Source organism: Hordeum vulgare, chromosome 7H (assembly GCF_904849725.1).
Source record: "Hordeum vulgare subsp. vulgare chromosome 7H, MorexV3_pseudomolecules_assembly, whole genome shotgun sequence".
Classification (NCBI taxonomy): Eukaryota; Viridiplantae; Streptophyta; class Magnoliopsida; order Poales; family Poaceae; genus Hordeum; species Hordeum vulgare.
The window spans coordinates 332,944,357-332,963,964 of NC_058524.1; the positions used below are offsets into that span (position 1 = coordinate 332,944,357).

Here is a 19,608-nt window from a genome sequence, read left to right on the forward strand (position 1 = left end):
CTTTCATTTATATAAAGCAATGAAGTTGATGCCCACGAATTCTGGGTCTTTCCTGCAACTTCATCTTATTGAAAGCCTGGATATTTATTGCTCTTCGACAAGTCGCCCAAGCATGGATGCTATCCATACCAGAGAGCATAAGTCGCCATGTTGTGTTTGTTACAACACTGGGTATCGATAAGCCAAAGAGGATCAAGTCGCTGCAAGCGCGTGATTCAAACATGGGCGCCTTATATGATTTTGGGGATTAGGCCGGCTTACTTGGGGGATATCATCTCTCAAGTCATTTTGTGGTAAGAGCGTATACGCTTCTACAATCCTATGAGCGGTCTTTCCCCTAATCATAGGTCATATGGGGGCTTCCTCTCACTGAGATCAGCCTTACTACCCATTTGGCTAGCAAAAAATTACCGCATTACAAATGGTTATACTGGACTGTGTGATGGCCGAATCGCCATATGGACCCATGAACTCTTGGCGAGTTAATCCTCTCTGTGGACCCTGAACTTGCCTTGGTTAAAACATGCATGGTACCGGCTAGCGCCCCACATGGAGAATAGAGAAACCATTGGTTCATTGAACCTGCTTCACTAAAGCTTGACTCGTGCCTGATCAGCCGGTCTAAATACTTGAGCTTTTTTACACAAAAAAGTCTCCCTCGGGTAGCACTTGAGTTTATCTAACTCGTCCTATCCTGTCGCGACTTGAACGAGCCGACGAAATTCTTACTTTCACCTTCCTGGCACTGCCACAAGGTTTCACAAATTTTTTACGACTCGCCAGATCTTTTTGGAACCAGGCTCTTCTGCATATAATTCGCGAGAACATATTGAGTCGGTATCATTTATTATCATCCATTATTCACTGAGGTGGTTTGATGTATGTTTTTAGCCCAACAGGTTGATGATCAAAATCTCTACTGACATGGCGGGTCAAGCATCATAAAGCGCCCCGAGGGCGATACAAGGTTTTTTCAATATCGCAGCAAGGAATTGTTTTCTACACTAACCTATTACATGGCTCGGATGACCGATTCAGTAAAGATCTATTCTGGTGGTGCCTCCGGGTCAGCTTGCCCTGAGCTCTGGCCGACTTCAAGTTGTAAGTCACCCAGCACCCAATTACATTTGGATAGAGCGGCAAATTCGTCTTCATCATTCAAAAATGCCGAGAGGTCCGCCTCCAAATCAAAAGGGTTTCTGGGCCGACGAGGAGTCAAGCTGGTTGTCACAAAGGTTGGCGAGTTTACTTTCTTGTTCTTCTCGTCATAAGCAGCTTGGTATTTTGACAAGTCCAAGCTTGCTGCTAGCTGAGTTGCCGCCAAGCGCGATTCCTTGACGACACGCTGATAATCATCTTGAGTAAATTCTGACTCGTCGTCCTTGAGCTGTGGGAAGCCGGCTGCTACTTCTTCGGGTTTCAGTTCTGGAGCATACGCCAAACACCGACTCAGCGTAGTCAGCACCCCTTTCTGGGCGGCTGATCGGGTTAGCTCACCTATCTGAGGCGGAAGGGTACATAAGCAGCCAAGCATCTTTTTGATCGATGTGATTGGTTACTTGGCGCCCATCACTGCTTTCACGGTCAGCACACTCCCAGTATACAGCTGCTCAGTCAATGTGTAAATCGCCTTTAGCCTCAAGATGCAGTCGTCCTGAAGGTTGGCGGCTCTCGGGCTTGCATAAGGGATGATAATGGTCAGCGTTTTTCACACTAATTTTTTCTCTTGCAAAGTACAAAATCAGGGATTTCCTTCTTACCAAAGATGCCCTGTGTCATGTTGGAGATATGTTTCTTTAAGCCGGCCAGCTCTTGTTGCACGGTTTCTAGCTTTGCTTCAGCCATTTCCGCTCGCTTTAGCGTGGCGGCCTGGTCAGCTTGGGATTTCTTGTTGGCGGTTTTCAACTTTTCCATATCAGCTAAAATCAGCTGGTATTTTTCCTCTGCTTTAGCCCACGCATCTTGCTTGTCGGCCAAACTTTTCTTTAAGTCGCCCAATGTCGACTCAGCTTGGTCCAGTGATTCCTGTCAAACATATTATCAAGGGACAAGTCTCAGAATTATTGCAAGCAACACCCCTGACACCTGGGGGCTAATGTATAATTTTTTAGACAAAATTATACCAATCAAGACCCGGCTCATCTTTCAAAAGATGACCCGACCCTTGGGAATTATAGGTCGAAAGGTTTTTCTACAATCAAGACCCGACTCATCTTTCAAAAGATGAGCCGGCCCTTGGGGGTTACAGGTCGAAATTTTTTCTACAATCAAGACCTGGCTCATCTTTCAAAAGATGACCCAGCCCTTGGGGTTTACAGGTCGAAAGGTTCTTCTACAATCAAGACCCGACTCATCTTTCAAAATAAGAGCCGGCCCTTGGGGGTTACAGGTCGAAAGTTTTTCTCTACAAATCAAGACCTGGCTCATCTTTCAAAAGATGACCCGGCCCTTGGGGGCTAATGAGAAGGGTATGCATTAAGGTGTACCTCATGTTTATTCTTCATTATATGGAGGAGACTTTTCTCCAGTTCATAACTTGTTTCCAGGCGACTTGCGAAGCCGGAGCAGAGCTCTTTAAACTCAAGATTTTCATATTGGGAGAGTTTTGCCTTGGAAATTTCATGTCCAGTAGAAGGATCGGACGATGTTGATACATGTTTCGATAAGACTGTCGAAGCCGGCTTAGAAAAGCTAGTACCAGTAATGATTACAGTGTTAGGATCTTCAGTCGCCTTGAATGGATTTGACGGGTTCGGCGTTTCCATGCCTTCCTTGGAAGAACCTGGAAGGCCAACCTGATCATCAGGTATATCTTTCGCCCGGTCAGCACGAGCCGGTGCTGGCATTTCTTTAAGTTCTGGAGCCGGGGTGGAAGTTGAGCCGCCAGGCTTTCTCTTCTACGCTTGTGCTCTAAAGGAAAAGAGGGTCATGCTTAAAAGCAAGCATCATCAGTTTCAGGAAGAACATAGGTATTATAAAGAACTTACCCTGGTACGCGAACCATTGGCGAAAGGGCTGTCATCATTGAGTCGCCTGATGAAGGGGGAGAAGTCTGCAAAGAGTAATATCTTAAAATATGAGCGGGTTACAAGTATGATCCAAAAGAAAATGAAGGTGGACATCGATAAAGGATACCTCATGCTGCCGTTTCTTAGTGGGAGTCTTCACTGGTAACCCGGACACTAAATCTCCTAAGTGGCTCCGAGTCTTCCGATAGGAAGCGTGTTGTGATTTCTTCAAGAGAAAATTAGGATCGAGACAAGCATTCGGGTGAGACATGGGAACTTTCCCACAAACCCGCCTTGCCGGCTTAGGCGGAGGAGAAGGTGAGTCAGATGAAATAGAAATTACCTCTACGCCATCATATTGACTTTCGTTATCATTATTCTATACGTAGGATATGCAGAGATATAACCTCAAATTATAGCAACGGATGTCAAGACAAAGAAGATATAATTTTACCTCTGAAGACACGTCGCCGATTTGGGATTCGTTCACAACGGACGATTCAGTGATGGCGGCTTTGCTTTTACCCTTGGTTTTCTTTTTTGGAGGCGGCCTGGCTTGCTTCAGGGCCATCTTCTTCGGCCTCTTGGACCAGAATCGGTCGCCTTTCTGAAGTGGAATTTTTATTATGCGAATCAGAATCCAAGTAAGTCGGGAAGAATGAACCAAAGGCGGGTTAAATTATTTACCTTAGGAGCCGGGTTAATCTTGCAGAATGGCTTGAGCCCTATTTGGCTACACTTGGCCATGGGCTCGCCGTTAACTTCTTGATAATGGTCACAATATCATCTTCTGTGAGTGATGTGCGGGAGTAGCATTGGGGGTGGTCCAGAGTGCCATCAAACTCACACATCAAGCCGTCTCGGCGACTCAAGGGAAGGATGCGCCATTCCACCCAGCAACGGATCAGATCAACCCCAGTGAGACCATTGTTCGTTAGAGATCATAACTCGGATAGAACCGGAAAAAAACCCGACTCCTCTTCTTCGGTGAGCTTGTCTGGAAGTTTAAAGTTTGTAGGTAGGCGTTCCTTCCTATAGCCAAGGAGTTTGTTTTCACTCGGAGGAGAAGTTTCCTGGCAATAAAACCAAGACTCGCCCTAGCCTTTGGGATGGCTTCGCATGGCGAGTGATGGGAATGAGCTGTCCCTACGACGTTGAACGTTGACACCTCCAAGTTCTAAGCTACGGCCATTGGCAAACTCGGTGTGGCGATTCAAATGAAAGAAGTACCAGAACAAAGGGACTGAAGGTTCCATCTGCAAGTAGGCTTCACAGAATACTTGGAACTGACATATGTTGCTAATCGAGTTTGGGCCTAGGTCTTGGAGGCGGACATTGATGAAGGGCATAGCATCTCTCAGGAATTTTGACCCTGGCGGCTTAAACCCCCATTCGAGGTGTTCAGCAAAAACCACTATTTCCCTTCCTTCGGGTTGGGGATTTCTTCGCCTAACCCGGATCGCCATCCGATAACTTCTTTCGGGTCAAGATTCCCCGTCTTCACGTAATCATTGAGGAAAGCGTCGTCAACTTTGGTCGGGAGCCAATCGGCCTTGAAAACGGTACCCATAGCTACAGAGGAAAAGGTCACGGATAAATTAACTCGCCGAACGCTTGCTGAGTGGCTAAGAGGATCTATTAACTGGTGGAACATTTGTCAAGTGACTAAGGGAATCTGTTGACTCGCCAATAAGGGACCAGGTCTTGATAGAAGGGCGACTTAGGAATTTCCTATTGTTTAGGGGAGACAACTCAGAGCCTCAGAGATGTTCATTAAAATGGTAAAGTGCGGATCTATAAACAGGTTTTTACACGGCAGGCAGTAAAATATAGATCTACGAGTAGGTAAAAATTAATAGAAAAGAGCGTGGATAAGGTGAAACAGCCTATGGCTAGGGTAAAAATAGTGAGGTTGATTTGACACAAGCCTTTCCTAGTTCCTTGACAGGAGCTAATCGATTGAGAATATGGTCGATATTACCGCGCCTATCACTACTGCGAATCAATCAACATATATGAAGGTATTCGAGGTGCTCTAAGGAACCGGCAGATGATGAACATCGAAGAGCTAAGATTTGTTTCTAATGGAGAAGGGATGACCTGATGATGGCGTCCGTAGGCGACCGAGAGAGATTTGAGGTGCGTGTTGCCACTACAACAAAAGTGATAATTTATGACGCTCATTCCGTGACGATTCATTGAAAAAATGTCATAGTTTGTGAAATTAAGAAGATTCCCTGACGTTTTTTCACTGAATCGTCATAGAATGCGTGTCACAGATTATCACATTTGTTCTAGTGTGCATCCTTGGTCGGCCTGGAGACGCGTCGAACGCGGTGGCCGGAGATGGAGTTTCCTCGGGCGGCGATGGAGCTCTTGGTGTGGTTGCGAGGAAGAAGAGGCCAACGAAATGGGTAGGTCGAGATATTCTCTGCCCCCTTTCCCGAGCCTATTTATTGGGTCGGGTGCTGGAATCGAGGCGTCTCGCGCGGGAACTGAAGACAGGATAAAGATTTGCCATAATAGCGCCAAGATTTTTAGGATATCTGTGCCGAGAGATCCGTTGGGGATTGCGTCATCATTTTTTCCGAGATCGAAGGGATAAGATGATGTCATCAAGAAACGGTTCGGCGACTTGGATGTTTCCGCAAAAGGTGGCGGTTTAGACGTATGATATATAAAAAAAAGCAAAATGAGTCGTTCCTGCCTAGGTAAGAGTATTGGCGTGAACAGGTTCAAGTCAATCTGGGGCCTAATGTTGGGGATATTATTTGCTGTGTGACCCGCCCTAGCTGGGCCGGGTCACCAAGCGGGCAACTCATCCTTTGGCGATTCAAGATTTGGCCATGTAGGCCCAGGAGCTGGATGGCGGTTCAAGATCATCATGGAGAATCAATCATCGGGGAGTTATCCAGTCTTGGAAAGCATGGTGGCTTAGAGATAGAAAGGATCATGACTTGTATGATGGCAAGGACTCTTGTAAACCCTAAGGGCTCGACCTGTATATGAAGGCGAGTCCAAGGGAAGGAGGGCGGAAGTTAGAAATCATCGAGAGCTAGGTCAGGTGAGTTACGCCCTCCTTGTAATCGAAACATCATCAATACAACACAAAGTAGGACGTAGGCTTTTACCTCTTCACGAGGGGCCGAACCTGGGTAAATCTCTGTCTCGCTCCCTTTCAACCCCTTTGAGTCACCACCAAGGTGCGATGGATCCAACACTAAGTCCTTTCACGAGGACATCTGCCGTGACAAAACCACGACAGTATCCGTCCTTCCAGTTTCCTTAGCTGAAGCATTTTCTTCACCTAGAGCAGATTCATCAGCTGGCGTAGATGCAACAACTGGAATTTCCTTAGCTATTTCCTCAATAGACGGTGCATCAGCACGACTTTCTTGAGGCATTTCCTCATCAAGGGTGGTTTGTTCTTCCTCTATCTCAGGCTGCTGTGGTATTGCTGGCGGGGCATCCTTTTTGTTGCAGTCATCAACTGTGCTTGTTGCAAACTTGATGAAATTGTTCTTGAGACTTTGACGATCAAATAGCTTGGTATACTTGTCTGACAAAGTCTTCAGTCCTGCCTGGGTTGACACAAGAGCATCAGGCGTCAGGCTGAGGAGAATTTGTCTGAGGAATTTCTCCTTCTTCAACTTTGCAGCCTTTGCTTGTTTGGCTTGCGTTTCCTTCCACTTGGCCTCGTTGATGAATGTGGCCACCATATGGCTGATGCCCGGGGGAAGTTTCAAGTCATCAATGGGTGTGTTGGGGTCATCATACCAAACATTGATGTAGTCCAACAGCACTTTTGGGTCCATGGCCAAAGGAAGGGGTCTGCCTGAAGCTTGAGCGACCCGCTCCTTCTTGTTCCTGATGATTGCCTGCAGTGTCTGGTCACCAAATTCATCACTTCCTTCGGATGCAGAAGGGACTTTGATGACTTTGCTTGAGATGGGTGTGTTTCCTCTTCCAGTAGTCATCTTAGTCTTCAATGGTGTTGGTGAACACTTTGTCTCTGAGCTCGTTGCAGAAGGAACAGAGGAGCTGGGGATAGTAGGAAGTTGCTTCACAATCTGCTTGTGTTTAGGCTTTGAAGCCTGTGTTGTTGCTGAGGGTTTTGGCGTAGACCCAGGCGCAGCCTTCTGAAGCAATTTCTCCTGAGGCTTTGAAGCCTTTGATTTCTGTGGCACATGCTTCACTTGAGGAATGGTCGTGCCAGAAGTTTCAACGGCTGAGGAGGTGGCTGCGGCAGTAGCAGTAGCAGTATATTCTTCATTAAATTTCCTCACAGCAGCTTCTGATTGCTTCTGAAGCTTTGACAAGTGTTTTGTGTTTTCCTTAGGATAGTCATCAATCGTCTTGAGGCTTGAAGGATGGGCATCCTGATGATCTTCGAGAGGAGACCTTTTGATAGGTGGCTTAAGAGCGAATTTCTTCGCGTACTTTAGAGTGACGAATCGATATTCCTTCCACTCCTTAGCCCACGGACGTTCTATCTTTGGGAGCCTTATTTTCCTCTTGGGCATTGTTTCTTGTTGATCTGGTGTGCAGTATTCCAAGTATATATCCTCAGTGATATCAATGGTAGTGTTTTGTTCGAGCTTCTTGCCACCCTTTTGCTTCCTGTCATCTTCCATTTTCTTCAGCTGAGGCTTTTGCTGAGGAACTTGAACTCTTGAGGATTCTGATGACACTGACAGATTTTCTTCAAGAAACGCTGCAAATGAGTTAAGTTGATGAGAACCTAGAGATTCATCGGCTGACATTTTGTACCTGTGAACAGAGTATAGTTGCGAGGAATTTGGAGAGGTCATATGCGTTCTCAGATTTGAAGAAATTGAAAATTTTAAAGTTGAGGAATTTGACTAGTAGGTTGAGGAATTTTTCTAAGCACTCTGATCTTGGGTTCTAGAATTGTACAGATTCGAAAATTAGCATAATTGAGGAATCTCGTGAAGACTTTTAGTTGCTTAGTGAAATTCATCAACAATTTGAGGAATAGAGACTGATAGACGTTGAGGAAAAACAGATTCCACGAATCGAATGTAAAATAGTAGATTGAAAGGCACTGTAAAAATATGGTTTTATTTACCCAATATAGCACGCACAAAAGAACAGAAGAAGAAGTTGTACTAGATGCTCTTCGGTGCGAGTCCAGCGCGCCCTAACTTGGCGAAGAAGACGGCTACGGTGGCGGCGGACGAAGACGTTCCGGTTCTGGTATGATTTCGGCGATGGAGAGGTCGAGGCAGTGAAGCTTTTCCTTGCCGACGACGAAACTTCTAGCGGTGGCGCTAGGTCTTTGTTATAGCGGAGAGGAGGTCCAGAGAGAATGAAGAGTTTTGACTGGAGGGGGTAAGGACATATTTATAGCTCAGGTGAAAACTGTCCGGGCGATTCTTTCGGAACGAACTACCCTTGTCCTTTCGTCTCCGCGGGACACGTGTAGCAAACGTTTAAAGCGGTGGACATCGTGCTTACTGGATCGCGGGAAGTGGGGTTCAGTTACAGTGAAAAAACATTTTTGAGGATTTGAGGATTCTGTTACAAAATCATCACTTGACAAGGATGCAGTGAGGATTTTGAACAAAGTTTCAAGTAGAATGCATATGAAGAATTGAATAGACTGGGTGAGTATAGCATAGAGGGGAGTAGGGTCCGATCACATTCACTTAGATGAACTATCAAGTTGAAGAAATAGCTATAAGTTAATGTTGTTGAGGACTTTGAAATCATAGTATATATATATATAGGCAAATGAAAATCGTCAAGTGTTTTTGAAGGTTTTGACTAACTTGAGGATTTTGTGACAAGCGTCATGTTGATGAATTTTTTCTTTGAATAAAAACAAGTTTGATTAAAATCAACTTTGAAGAACATCATCTTTGAGGAAAAACAACTTCGAAGAAAATCAACTTGAGGAATTTCAAAGTTGGGTGGTGGCGTGACCCACCGTATAAGAATGATGATTTCAGGCGTCGCGTACAATTGTCGTAGGGCCGTGAGAACCAAATTCTTTATTAATTTCCTCACACTAAGAGTGAAATTATTCATTGGTTCAAGAAAATTGATTCTTCGTGTGTGTCACATCTAAGTCATCAATTTTGCATAAGTGTTAGGATGTGTGCATGTTTTTACAAAACATTTGAAGATTCTAAGATATTTAGCTCACACCGCAACTTGCAAAACCTTTTATCATACAAGGGCTTAGTGAAGATATCTGGTACTTGATCGTCAGTCTTCACAAGGTCGATGAGGATATTGCCCTTGAGGACATGGTCCCGAAGAAAATGATGACGAATCTGGATGTGCTTAGTCTTCGAATGTTGTACTGGGTTGTACGCAATCTTGATTGCACTCTCGTTGTCGCAATAGAGAGGCACATTTTTCATGTTGATGCCGTAGTCCTTGAGTGTTTGCTTCATCCATAGTAATTAAGCATAGTATGAACCAGCAGCATGTACTCAGCTTCGGTAGAGGAGAGAGAAACGATGTTTTGCTTCTTTGAGGACCAGCAGACTAATGATCTTCCGAGGAAATGACATGTGCCTGAAGTTGACTTGCGATCCACACGGTCACCAACATAGTCAGAATCAGAATATCCCACAAGATGAAGATTTGAGCCCTTGGGGTACCATAAATCTAGTGTTGGTGTGTGAGCTAAGTATCGAAGAATATGCTTCACAGCCTTATGGTGTGATTCCTTTGGTTTTGCTTGAAAATGTGCACACATGCAAACACTAAGCATTATATCTGGCCTAGATGCACACAAATACAATAAAGAGCCAATCATGGAGCGCTATACCTGTTGATCGAATTCTTTACCATTTTCGTCAGTGCAGAGGTGGCCGTTGGTAGGCATGGGAGTCTTGGCACCTTTGCATTCATGCATGTCGAATTTCCTCAGAACATCCTTGAGGTATTTCTCCTGTGATATGAAGATCTCGTTGCGTTGTTGACGAATTTGAAGGCCTAAGAAGAATTTCAGCTCCCCCATCATAGACATATGATATTCTTCACTCATCATGTAAGCAAATTCATCAGTGTAACGTTTGTCGGTATAGCCAAATATGATGTCATCGACATATATTTGGCACACAAATAGTTCATTATCATAGGATTTAGTGAAAAGAGTTGGATCGAGTGAACCATATTTGAAGCCTTTCTTCATGAGGAATTCCTTCAATGTATCGTACCAGGCCCGAGGGGCTTGCTTGAGACCATAGAGCACCTTTATGAGTCTGAAGACTTTGTCTGGATTCTTTGGATCCTCAAAACCTGGGGGTTGAGCAACATATACATCTTCCTCAAGCTTACCATTGAGGAATGCACTTTTCACATCCATTTGATATAAGATAATATTATGATGATTAGCATAAGCAAGTAGTATTCGAATAGCTTCAAGTCTAGCAACAGGTGCAAAAGTTTCATCGAAATAAATTCCTTAAACATGTGTGTGGCCTTGGGCTACAAGTCGTGTCTTGTTCGTCACCACTTGACCATACTCATCTTGGATGTTTTGGAAACTCCACTTGGTGCCGATCATATTGTGCTTGCGAGGATTTGGTCGTTTGACGAGCTCCCATACATCATTCAGCTTGAATTGAAGAAGTTCGTCTTTCATGGCTTGAATCCACTCCGGTTCCATGAAAGCCTCAGCAACTTTTGAAGGTTCTGATAGACACAAAAGAAGAATGCCCACAAAACATAAGTAATTGTGAAGCTTTTGAGTGAGTGAGAGGACCTAGCGCGTGGATGTCCTCGAGGATTTTGTCAAGTTCTACTTCATTTGCAATCCTCGGATGAGCTGGTTGAGGATTTCGTCTGGGCTGAGGAATTGGTTCTGGAGCAATTTCGTCAGGAGCATCTTCTTGATTTTCATCAGTGCTGGGAATGATTTCTTCAGCAATTTCCTTAGTAGGAACAATGTCTTCATTAGCTTTGAGCTTTATTGCTTCCTCAGGAGACAACTTATCTGGGTCAGGAGGCAATTGCTCTCTTTGCGAGCCATTAGTTTCATCGAACCGCACATCTACAGTTTCAACAACCTTGTTGTGATAGGTGTTAAAGATTCTATAGGTGTGTGAGCCCTTTCCGTAACCAAGCATAAAATCCTCATGTGCCTTAGGTGCAAACTTTGAGCTATGGTGAGGATCTCTAATCCAGCATTTTGCACCGAAGACTTTGAAATAACTTACATTGGGTTTCTTGTCAGTGAGGAGTTCATATGAGGTTTTCTTGAGGAATTTGTGAAGATATACCCTGTTGATGATATGGCAAGCAGTGTTGATTGCTTCAGGCCCGAAACGACGAGGAGTCTGATATTCTTCAAGCATGGTCCGTGCCATTTCAACCAGAGTCCTGTTCTTTCTTTCGACGACGTGATTCTGTTGAGGAGTATAAGGAGCAGACAATTCGTGAGTAATACCAAGTTCATCAAGATAATTATCAAGACCAATATTTTTCAATTTTGTTCCATTATCACTCCTGATGTGTTTGATCTTGACGCCGAAGTTCGTTGAGGCCCTTGAGGAAAATCGTTTGAACACTTCCTGCACTTCAGTTTTATACATAATGATATGCACCCAAGTGTATCTAGAATAATCATCAACTATGACAAAGCTATATAAAGATGCACCGTTTGTTACAGTGGCATAATGAGTAGGTCCAAATAGATCCATGTGAAGCAATTCAAATGGACGAGTAGTGGTTATGACTTCGAGGGGTGCTTGGCTCTGGCCATTTTTCCAGATTCACAAGCACCGCAGAGGTAGTCCTTGAGGATTTTCACTGATTCGATGCCAATGACATGCTTCTTCTTCGCCGACGTGTGAAAATTCCTCATGCCTGCATGACCAAGTCTTCGATGCCATAGCCACCCTTCTGAGGTTTTTGCTAGTAAGCATGTGGTTGGTTGAGGACCTGTAGAGAAATCAACAATGTACAAATCCCCTCTTCTAACACGTCCGAAGACTTTGGATCTGTCAGATTCCATGATGACAACACATCTATATTTTCCAAAGTTAACAACCATATCAAGATCACGAAGCATTGAGACTGACATGAGGTTAAACCCAAGGGATTCAACAAGCATCACTTTGTCCATATGTCTGTCCTTGGTAATAGCCACTTTGCCAAGTCCCAATACCTTGCTTTTACCTTTGTCAACATATGTGATATGCTTCAGGGGTGATGGAGTCAGTGGCATGTTCATCAGCAAGCTTTTGTCACCAGTTATGTGGTGTGTGCAGCCACTATCAAGAACCCACTCACTGCTCTTGGGTTTGTCATCCTGCAGATGAATTAGTACAGCTTACCATCTCATATGCTTCAAACTTGAAGAATATGATATCAATTTCATCGGATAGGAATTTCATCATAAACATTAATTTTGAGGACGTGTGAAATAATTCCATTTCATCAATATTAGCTTGCGTCCTATCAATCATTTTCCTCAGGTCTCCAGCAAATTCTTCAGATGATGATTTTCATCTGGAGACCTGACCTGTAGAAGTGATTAGTTCAATTTCTTCACCACCCACATCTCAAGGGGTGGTAAAGAATTCATCATCCTGCGAGCACCATATGATAAAGGGGGCATCGAAGCTAATGCACTTCTCTTAACAGTTGGGTGGTTAAAGTACTCAAATGAATATGCAGAGAATTTCTTTGAGGATTTACGAACATAATGATTTGAAGAATAATGCTCGTGTTCATATTCCTTGTAAATTCCATGCATGTTAGAAGCATTAGCACGGGTACGAGCATAGTTTTGACCAGTTGAGGATTTTGATCCTCTAGAAGACTTTGGTCTTCCTCAGGAATTTGATCTGGGGTTCAAATTCTTCACAGGTGGTGTCATGAGGACATTCACTTGAAGATTTTCAAGGCAACTTTTGGGGACCCCGATTTTCCTCAGGGGTGGTCCATTCCTGCAGTTAGTTCCAACATATTGAGCAAATACTTCACCATATTGATTTTTGAACAGTTTGTAGTTGGAGTCAAATGACTCATCTGAGGAATAGGATAATTCATATGCAAAGCCTATTAGATTGGATGGATCAACAGAAGGCCCTTTAGCAGCAACCCATGAGGTTTTGGGATACTGCTCAGGTTTCTAGTATGATCCATCAGCATTCAATTTCCTCTCAAAGGCAATTCCTTCTTTCCTCGGGTTCTTGTTCAAAATCTTCTTTTTGAGCACATCGCAAAGGGTTTGGTGCCCTTTGATACTTTTGTACATGTCGGTCACATACAATTCCTTCAGCCCTGTATTTTCATTAGTGACATTTGTGGTTTCCACAAGTGCGGAATTTGATACCACGGGAGCAATTGAAGAATTTGTAGCAATAGAAGCATTTGATGATTCTGGTGAAGAATTAGCAGTTTCACGTTTGATGCATTTAAGACATGGAGGAATGAGTTCAACCTAAGCGGCACTGATCTGTTGAGCGAGTAATGAGTCATTTTCGATACGAAGATCATCATGACAAATCTTCAGCTTCTCAAGATCAAGTTTCCTTTGAAGAAATTCATAGGAAAGTTTCTCATGATCAGCGAGGAGTGTGCCATGACGATCTTGAAGATTATCCACTCTAGACTAAAGACTTTTCAAATCTTTAGTGAGGATTTGGGTAAGACTCATTTCATCATTCAACAGGTCATCACTTCTATCTAGCAGTTTCTGAAGCTTTTCGAGGGCATTTTGTTGTTTAGTTGCAATGATAGCAAGTTTACTGTAACTGGGTTTTTTATAATCATCAGGTTCACTGTCACTTGAATCAAAGGAGGTAACATCATTCGATACCTTTGAACCTTTTGCCATGAAGCAATAGGTTGGAGCGAAGTCATCAGCATAGTCATCAGTGTGGATGGTATTGTCATTTTCTTCAAGGTTCAAGATTGACTTGCTGACGAATGTGGTGGCAAGTGCAAGACTAGCCTGTCCAGATTCTAAGTCTTCATCAGAACACTCCTCTTCATCACATTCCTCAGATTCTACCTCAGAATCCATTTCCTTGCCAATAAGTGCCCGGGCCTTTCTGAAACTAGTCTTCGTGTGCAATGAGGACTTTGAGGATGAGGATTTTGAAGATTTCTTCTTTTTCTTCGAGTCATCAGAACTTTCATCCTTGTATTTCTTCTTCTTTGATTCCTTCATCCAACGAGGACAATCAGCAATGTAGTGACCTGATTACTTGCATTTGTGGCAGGTTCTTTTCTTGTAGTCCTCAGATGAAGATTCTGATTTCCTCATATCTCTTCTTGAAGATTTACCAAACTGACCACGTCTTGTAAACTTCTGGAATTTCCTCATGAGCATTGCAAGCTCCTGTCCAAATTCTTCAGGATCACCAACACTGCCATCCGAGTCTTCTTCTTCGGATGAGGAAATTGCTTTGGCCTTCAATCCATGAGGTCTAGAATAGCTTGGTTCATATAGATCTCTCTTTTCTTCTTGTTGGAATTCATGAGTATTGAGTCTTTCGAGTATATCAGCAGGATCAAGCATCTTGTAGTCTGGTCTTTCTTGAATCATCAGAACTAAAGTATCAAATGAAGAACCAAAGATCTTAGGAGTTTCTTCACAACTTCATGATAAGTAATGTCTCGAGTTCCCAGTGCTTGCAGTTCATTTGATATGTCGGTGAGGCAATCAAGGATATCTTGGCAGCTTTCATTGTCAAGCCTCTTGAAGCGATTGAAGAGATTTCGAAGAACATCAACACGAGAATCACGCTGGGTTAATACTCCTTCATTTACTTTGGACAACCTTTCCCAGATTAGTTTTGTTGATCCCAAAGCACTCACTCTGCCATACCAACCTTTGCTCGGATGGACACAAATTATATTCTTCGCTTGAGAATCAAGTTGCTTGAATTTCTTCACATCAGCGACAGAGACAGTAGCACTGATGATAGGGACACCATGTTCCACAATATACCAGAGATCATTGTCAATAGCTTGTAGATGCATCTACATATTGGTCTTCCAGAAGGAAAATTCCTTTCCTTCGAAAGTAGGACATCCTGCAGTAACCTTGATCATGCCTGGAGTCGACATAACTAAAACTCTAGGTGGTTAAACCAAAATCACACAGAACAAGGGAGTACCTTACTCTGATACCAATTGAAAATGCGTTATATCGACTAGAGGGGGGTGAATAGGAAATTTTTAGAATTTCATCACTGAGGAAATTCCTTTTGAGGAAATTCCTCACTGATGACAAACTTGCAGCGGAAACACCAAAGGATCAGGGATGCAAAGTATCACAACAACAGATTTGAAGGTGAAGAATATGAAAAGCAGTTTGCACAGTATGCAGGCACGGAGAAAACTGGTGAGGATTAACTCTCGTGAAGAATTTGGGGTTGAGGAATTTCAGAGAAAGTCTTCAGCAAATTCTTCAAACAGTGACATTGAAAATCTTCCACATACAATATGAGGAATGGAAAGAGTTGAAGAAGTAGAACCCGTTTCACAGTGAAGACAGTGGTTGATGACCCAGTTCCAACTGCTGTGACAGTTGTACATCTGGTTTGGAGCGGCTAGGTATTGAAACCAAAAGGCACACAGTACCGGGACACACAGTCCCTACCGTATTCTCTTTGAGCTAAGAACACACAGTCCTCGCCCAACACTCGTGGTAAGTTTTCAGGGCAGACTTCCAAACCCTAACAAACTTGGTCACCCGGCGATCCACAATTGACTGCTGGATTGCTCTAGACCGTGACGCCTAATCGTCTGGAGGATGCAGAGTCCTCAAAGGTAAAAGTCTTCAGTCCCACACAGGAACAACTTCTTTAGTGATGCTCAATCACTTGGTCTTGGTTTGTGGTTAGGTGTTTGGGGTATTTCCTCACTGATGATTTACTCTCGAAGACTCTGAGGAATTTGGGTTGCTCTTATGACAAGTGTCAGTTTCTAACGGAGCAGCCAACCAGCTAATGGTTGTGGGGGCGGCTATTTATAGCCTGGGAGTATCCCGACATGATTTGACATTAATGCCCTTAAATAATATGACCGTTGGTGTGGATAAGATCAGTGATGTGGCGCGAATTGCGGTAACGGTCGGGACCCTCAACTGTGAGAGTCCTCATGCCTCTCATATTCCTCACATGAGGCTTTCGGTAGGATTAGGCTTGGGTTGAGAATCATGAGGAAATTCATTCCAAAGTGTTACCTGGACACCATTTAACAGTACGGTGTTCCTATGACTCAAGAGTGAAGAAAATAAAAAAGAAAGAATAAATCTTCATCCTTCAAAGTCTTCACATTGATTTTCTTCAGGACACACCGAGTTCCTCATCTTCAATATCTTCATGAGGAAGATCAATTGGATCGCAATTTCTTCGCAATTCAATTATTCAACAGAAGACCAATTTCTTTAGCCGAAGATCTACATTTTTAGCGGTCGATATTCATTGAATATTTAAAACTCCTCAGCGACTTATAGAACCTGTGTACACTTATGAACACATTAGATACTTAACCTATAAGTCTTCAAACCACCAAAATCACTAAGGGGCACTTGATGCACTTACATGAAAAAGTAGACAAGGAGTGCGAGAGAATAAGGGTGGAAGGCTAAAGTATAACCTTCATTTTCTTTGAAGATTTAGGAGAGGCGAGAAATATATAGGTTTGCAAGTACTTTTGAAGGGTTTGGAAAGCAGTTTTATCCTAACTAACGTTTGTGCTAACTAAGGGCTTCCTATAGTCAACCTGGCTCTGATACCAGCTCTGTGGGGACACCGACTTATGGGGCGAGATCGTCGAATGCACATGCTCAGTGATCCCAGAGATCAATTCTCACCGAACACACAGAAACTGAATAACAAGAGTCTTACATCCATAAATACCGTTTCTTAGAATAAATGTCCGTTGCGGTCAAGTCTTACATATATAAGGCCTTGAGTGCCAACACACCAAACTTGACCAATAGCGGAAATATTGGTCGAAAGCGTGAACCCTTGCCATCAGCCTTAACCTATAGACATTCTGACTCGGAAGCGTCCTAGCTCACAGCAACGTTACCAAGTTAATCTTCACCATATCCCGTTCTCTCATACCTGGTCAATGAAATAACCAGTGGCCAGCCAATGAGTACTTTGAATGTACTCGCAAACAGCCCATGATATGGATACTGCAGTTGGTAAGCTAACAAGTAATATGCAGTATTGGTGGATAGCAGCTTAATTGTAAATCAACATGATCATAGATGTGCAACATAAGCTAGATGGTATTTAGAAGAACAGGTTACAGATATCAATATATCTGTCAAGGGCTGACCACTCCGGTTCACCCGATATGCCAAGTCACCAAACTTGGTCATATGAACTCTTTCTCAGATAACACCATTAAACACACACACACACACACTTGGTTTATGCCCAAACGACTGGACGTAGTTTAAGAAGGATTACCCAACTGTTCTTGATGGTGGACACGACTATTTGAATAGTTTTAAACTCTGTATAGGTAGTACGCTGGACCCATGGATCGGGAAACTTCTGTGTCATCCACGACTCGCGGTATATAACATACCTGAGGTAAGTACCCGATCAATGCCTTTCCCCTGACGATACTAGACAAAGAGGTCCACTCGATTGGTACCCATCCCACATGTTGTACGTATTACGAGCACCAACTCTGGACAGTATCAACCATGCGGGGACCAAAGGTATGTATTACGAGCACCGACTCTGGACAGTATCGCCCTACCTTGCACGACCCCATCACGAGAGTGAGCACACATCACTCCTGCCACTAGTAATGTGGCTCTTTGCTAGCACCGACCAGAGTAATCAACAAAGCCCCATCCCGTAAAGGGGTAACGTGGTCGTACATATAAGGTTGGGACGGTCGACGCATCATAAATCTAATCCCATTTCTGGAACCATACACACACAAAATACCCGGTGCACCACTTCTCCAAAAGTGACCACCTAACTCATCATCACCCTTGGGCATTAGTGGCACCCCACGGGGTTTTCATAAACCTTTGAGTTTATACCATCATCATGCTCATGCTACAATCCTTAGCTCTACTTGTCAACATGATATTAGCGCGACCCTCATAGGTGGTAGGATCATGCTCAACATGCAGGTGCTCCGGAGGAGCCATCGGTAACATCACTTCAATGATTTACTGATACTTATGATCACATGCAATGAAAATATTTGCTACACTAGCATGCAATATAACATATGCTCAGACATGGTCAAAGGGCTGCTTGCCTTTGCTCTCATAGTTCTCGAGGTCTTCCGGTTCAACTTTGAGTACTCCATCTACCTGTCCACTATCGTAGGAAACAACATAGTAGGCCACACAACAAGCAGAAACAAAAGTGCTACATAAATAGGAATTTTGTTTTTCTTGGACCTCTTTGGCCATAAGAAAATACCTGAAGCTTTCTATAGGAGATTTGGGCCATCGGGGATTTTTGAATGGATGGAACGTGGAATAGGTGATCCTTAAAGAAGCCTACATAAATCATTCTGTTAGAAATGAGTGGAGGCACTCAATAAACAGAGAATGATTTTAGAAATATTCAGGAAGTTGTTTCACTAGATTTGGAGGTGATATGAATAGACTAGGGATTTTATAACATGGAATAAATAGCAAAAGCGAGCTATTTATTTAATGCAATAGAAACAAGGTAGAGAAAAATGTCCACCTTGGCTAAGAAATTAGGGAAGGATTTAATATGTCTCTGGAAGTTGGAATCACCCCATTTTGGAGTTGATTTGAGCCCGCTAGGGATTTCACACGGGGTGCTTAAAATATCCAAATTTGATTTAAATAAAAACACCACCGAAAGTTTCTCTGGAAAAATGTGGCATACACATATTCAGATAGATCTTGATTTTAGGAACTTAGGATTAAGATGCCCTCAGGCACAGGATGGCCATTGGGCCGGCCCATCTGCTCGGCTCGCCACCGAAGGAGCAACGCAGAAGTCATATTCTGCGGAATACGCCTCCCATGCAGGGATGCGGCATCCAGTCAGAGGCGCGGCCACTTAAACCAGTGGCCCGGGGTCCTAGCCGCTGATCGAGGGGGCCCACCTGTCAGCTCCTTCGTCCTCCTCCCGCTCGACATAGAGGAGGGCAGGGGAGGATGGGCCGCGCGGGGGTCGGTACTAATCTGGCTACTTTGGCCATCTCCCGTGCTCCGGCGATGGGAGGGAGAGGGGAAGCACAAGGGAGATCCTCGAAGGGACTGGGGACCTAGGTGCGCTTCGGAGTAAAGGAACGGAGGCGGGGCTGCTCGTATATGCCTGAGGCCGAAGCGGCACCCTTGCGGCCATTAGAGGCATGGTGAGCTTGAGAGCTCCAATGGCTCGATCCAGGAGGCTCCTGGGAGGAGGGAGAGGGATATGAGGACAGAGAGGGCTCGGGGGGAGAGGATAACGGAGAGAGGCGACATGGTGGAGCTCGGTAGCTCTCTGGATTTTATGGACGCGGCGAGAGCACGCATGCCAGAAGGGGTTTGGAGGCAAGATGGCATCGGGGAGGGGTTGCACTGGTCAAGGGGAATCCCGTGGCATGTTGGGACAAGTTGTGGTCGCCTGAATCAAGCTGCAGATAGGAGACAAGG

The 19,608-nt window shown here is 44.0% G+C and overlaps 1 long non-coding RNA gene across 1 annotated transcript; it reads right to left on the minus strand.

Moving 5' to 3' along the window:
* Positions 1-2,610: 2,610 nt before the first annotated feature.
* On the minus strand, positions 2,611-3,257 carry LOC123413591. The gene is made up of 2 exons (XR_006613769.1): positions 2,988-3,257; positions 2,611-2,910 (listed from the first exon to the last, which is right to left on the minus strand). It is a non-coding gene; the product is annotated as an uncharacterized LOC123413591 (long non-coding RNA).
* Between the last annotated feature and the right edge of the window lie 16,351 nt (positions 3,258-19,608).